Source organism: Charadrius vociferus, unplaced genomic scaffold, assembly GCF_000708025.1.
Source record: "Charadrius vociferus isolate BGI_N301 unplaced genomic scaffold, ASM70802v2 scaffold585, whole genome shotgun sequence".
In the NCBI taxonomy this organism is placed as follows: Eukaryota; Metazoa; Chordata; class Aves; order Charadriiformes; family Charadriidae; genus Charadrius; species Charadrius vociferus.
The window spans coordinates 112,719-117,062 of NW_009648642.1; the positions used below are offsets into that span (position 1 = coordinate 112,719).

Sequence of the window (4,344 nt, forward strand, 5' to 3'; positions counted from 1 at the left end):
GTTCAGCACCGGGCCAAACACATTCACGTCCACCACCTGCACGGACGGGCACGCCGTCTGCGGGCTGAACTTGGCCTCTCTCCTCCTGTACAGGCATCGGCTGCTCAATTCTGGCAAATACCAGGAGGAAAATGTGACCAAATCACTGAGTTTCTGTACCTCAGTTCTCTCCTGCCAGCGGGAGAAAATACCGCCCTGTTTCCTTCACAGCATGAGCATCTCCAGGCAGGGCTTGCAAAAAGGGTGCCTGACCATGGGTGACCTTCCAGGCACCACTCCAATAACCTTTCTGCCGGCAAAGACATTGATAATGGGGTTTTTTTTCAGCCTTGTGGTGAAACTCGCGTTGTTTTTAACCCCAATTTGCGGCACCTGGCACCCAGTGTCACTGGAGGTTTGCTCCCAGGGGCTGACAGAACATACCACATGGTGCGACGATGCTTTGCAAGAAGGATAAACCCTTCATTTAAGATGTGCTCTGATGTCATGGTGACAAACAAGGTTAATAAACTGCAGGCTGATACAGGAGATATCTTCGAGCTGGCTGCACAGCTGGCCTGTTCCAGGTCTCCGGAGCGGTCTTGGAACTCAGCTTGCATATGGCGATGCAGGGAGATATCCACCTTCCCCCGGCATTGCTCCCGGGAGGGATTAGCACTGGTTGAAAAACTTCCACGGTAGCATACGGGAGCCCGGGGACAGTTTTGAGTCAGAGTATTTTGAACCTGAACCAGGGGAGCGGGGCGATGCCGCCACATCTGCTGGGGCAGGGCGATACACAGAGCGTGTAGGAAACGGTGCGGTGGTGGCCCGCGGGGGACCCGCAGCTGGCTCCAGCCTTCCCATCACAGCAGCTTCACCCCATGGATGGAAAAGGGAAAGGCCAAGTGCTCAGAGTCCCATCAAATGACCCAAAGGGGGAAAAAAGAGATGGAAAAGGGTTTTCCCGTCAAAGCACGGTGGTTACACTGCTACAAGGTAGAGGCACACAGCAAATCCCGGTATTGTGCCGGAGGCCGCGGCTGCTCTGATGATCGCGGGGCTGCCACTGCTCCAGGTTGGACCTAACGCGCAGAAAAAGCGGTCTGGGATGAAGATGAGATCTGGGTGGGATCTCAGGAGATCATTCAGCCCCGCAGAGATCTCCAATGCTCCAAGCCCCATCTCCTCCCCCGGTGTCCCACCAGGGGTGTCTCACGCCCTTGGTGGGGGCTGCCCTGGGGGCAGTAGGGGGTATCAGGGAGAAACGGAATCCAAGATGCTGGTGGTTCACCAAAAACCAGGAGAATAAACAACAAACCCAGGCACGAAGCGTGCTCAGCAGCAGGTCTGGAAAGCTCTTAGGTGGGTAAACAGGAGGGGCAGCTGCCAGCTGTCCCCCGCCAGCTGGGCTGGGACCAAGAGGGCTGTGAGCAACCCCTTCCCTGCCGGCACTCACTGCCGCGCCGGGCAGCCATGGGCACAGTGGGTGAGACCACTGCCTGGTGCCCTGGAGGTGGTGTCTGCCACCGAAGGGACACTGAAGCAGAGAGACGAGGGACGCCGGCGTGACCAGACCCCTGCGCTTTCTCAGATGTCCTTCCCCAGCGCGGGTGCGCCAAAGTGAAGAGCAGCCTCTTCCCCCGCCTTGGGCTGAGGGCAGGTTGTGATGAGCAGAAGGTGGCACGCAGGAGCGGACGCTGAGCTGAGGAACTGGCTTGATCTGAAGGCAATGCTCCCTCGGGTCGGTCTTTGCTTGTGGTGGGAGTCCCACCTCCCTCCCCACCTCCGGCCAGGAGCGCCTGGCTGGGCCTCGCAGGGGGAGGACACGGGCTGAGACATTTGTTTTGGACAATCTCTGGCCAACGAACAGAGAAGAGCTCATGGCTTCAGGTCTGGGCAAACTTTGCAGCAGGTTTGGCCTTTGAATGCCACCACTGTCGTTGCTGCCATGAGCCCCCCATATCTTTGCAATGCTTTTTATACTACGAGATCTCCAACATCCTTCTGAACCTCATAGTCCCTTATCCATGTAAAAACCCTGCAGGAAGACAGTCTGAACCCAAACTGGGGCTCAAGCAAGCAGCGGCGAGAGGAGCTGAACCAGCCCTTGAAGGCGAGTGGTGGCTTCCCCCTGGCATTCCCCACTCACATCACCCCAAACCAGAGCAAAATATTCTGTAATTGTCCGTTTGGGGCTTCCTAAACCAAGGTTGGAGCAGCCCCCCCCGGGGCAGGGGATGCTGGGTTAGATGATTTAGTGGTAATTTTCATGTTTCCAAAAGTCTGCTCCCGGTGGCGACTCGGTGCCTGGCATTCAGCCCCTTCTCCCTGCCCTGGGAAGACTGAGCTTTCCACGCACAGCCACGGAAAAAAGCTGTTAAAATTTCCATTCGCGTCCCTGAAAAAAACCCCACAACTACCAAACAACAAAGAAAAAAAAACCTGTAAGGAGAGTAAATAAATTAGTTTATTAACCATGAATTCAGCCCAGCTGTCTAGGAGTTACTCATTATTTTGCTGGCAGCTTTGGACAGGAGCCAGGTTGCCGCGCTTGGCCGTTCCCGCACCTCCCGGTGCACGTGGACTTGTTTTTGAAGTGTAGGGAAAAAACGTTTCACTGCGATGGTTTTTCGGTAGGGGCGAATGTCTCAGGCTGTGCGGGCTTCACTGCGCCTGGCTGGGATGAGGAGACCCGTGCTGGCGCGTCCAGAGCCACGCAGAGGACCTCTGCTTCTGGCCGGGAGAGCAGCTTCGCTTCTCCTACCCGGGAATTTCCCAGCCCAGCTGACACCTGGGGAAGCAGCAAAAATAAATGTGTTTTTAAATCTGTATGGGCTTGTTTAGGAAGCTGGAGCGTGTGTCTTTTTTTAGGGTGCCCAGGTGCAGCACAGACAGGCAAGGGTCGCCTCTTCCTCCGGCCACAGCGGGTCTGCGGCACCTCCGCTCGCTGGGAGAGCCGGCAGCACCGCCGGCAGCACCGCCGGCAGTGGGGACACAGCGCATCCCTGGCCGACGGTGTGTGTGCGCACCTCTGGTCCCATCCTGAAGCCTCGTCCCCTTGTCCGGGAGCCGGCTGGCCGCGTCCTTCCCTGCCCCGCCAGCTGTGCCGGGGGGAGTGCAGAGCGGGCAGAGCTCCCCCACTCCCCGCGGGGAAGGCCAATGGACATTTTAACACCACGCGGAGGTGGGGGATGTCCCCCAGCACAGGGGAAAACCTGTAGACACCCAGCCTCCCTGTTAGGCTCAGCTCCGCCGCCGGCCACCTCACTGGCATGGTGACGTTGTGACGGCTTCGGTCCTCCATCAGACGTGCTGAGGTCCTGCAGCGTCCTGGAAAACTGGTCCCTCTCCCACTGTCCCTCCGTCACCGCACCCCTGAAGGGCTCAAGACTTCAGAGTCTGCAAAACGGAGTAGGAAATAGGAATTCCCACCGTCCCAGTTGAGGACGGGGGACTGCGTACCCGGGGGAGCCCGGAGCCCCATCTAGTCCGGGGGTTCCACCTCCAGCCTGTGCAGCTGAACACAGGCAGCAGGCACCGACCCACGTGTCAGCTAAGATAGGAAACTAATGTCAGGTTTATTTTAAGCATGCATATTTTTATTTTTGTTTCCCCTTTGTAAGTGTTCCCAGCCTGGTAGGAACGATTTTTAACCCTTCACTTTGAGACAACAAAACCCGCGCTTTGCCTCTTTAGGCCTTTTTAGTGTTGAAAGGGGGTTTGGGTGGATCTGGCAGAAACAGGGCATGTTGCTGTCACAAAAGCTGAATACATTAACGCGGATGAATTGTTGTTACGGAGAAATCCCTGGGGAGGCTGTCACTGGAGGCAAGTTTAGGGGCCTTAGAATGAGGGGGGAATATTCCCATTACACTGGAAGAGCAGCCTCTGGCTGCTCTGGTGGTGCGATGCGAGGGGCAGGTTGTATTGAGGGATGACTTTGGGAAGCTGGCATCTTGCCACAGCCTTGGAACCATCTTTCCTCCCCAAATAACGCCTGCCAGGGGAGGGGGGGGTCTCTGCCGGGGGGCAAGTCTCCAGCAAGCAGCGCTGCCCGGAGGCGGCACGGCTGGGCCAGGCTGTGGCCCCCCAACAGGCACGGTGCCTGCAAGGGTAGGAAGCAAAGCAGACACGGACCAGTGTTTGAGTGAGCTTTCATTGATTTTTTATTCTGTTCACCTGGAAAAGGTAAAGAGTGTCTCTCAGCCCCGTATTGCAATGAGACAGATGCGGCGCTGCCTTCCTCAGGCGCTTCCCCCGCTCCCGGGGACAGACAGATCCGGCAGCTGCGCGCCGAAGGCTCCTGCGCCGACTCCTCGGCCACTGGGTTTGGGCAACCTGGCGGGTGACCGAGCCCCCGGC

At 57.4% G+C, this 4,344-nt stretch overlaps 1 protein-coding gene across 1 annotated transcript in view; it reads right to left on the minus strand.

Moving 5' to 3' along the window:
- CCNF (cyclin F) overlaps positions 1-4,344 on the minus strand; it is a 57,718-nt gene that overhangs the window by 50,869 nt on the left and 2,505 nt on the right. The gene's annotated exons all lie outside the window — the stretch shown is intronic.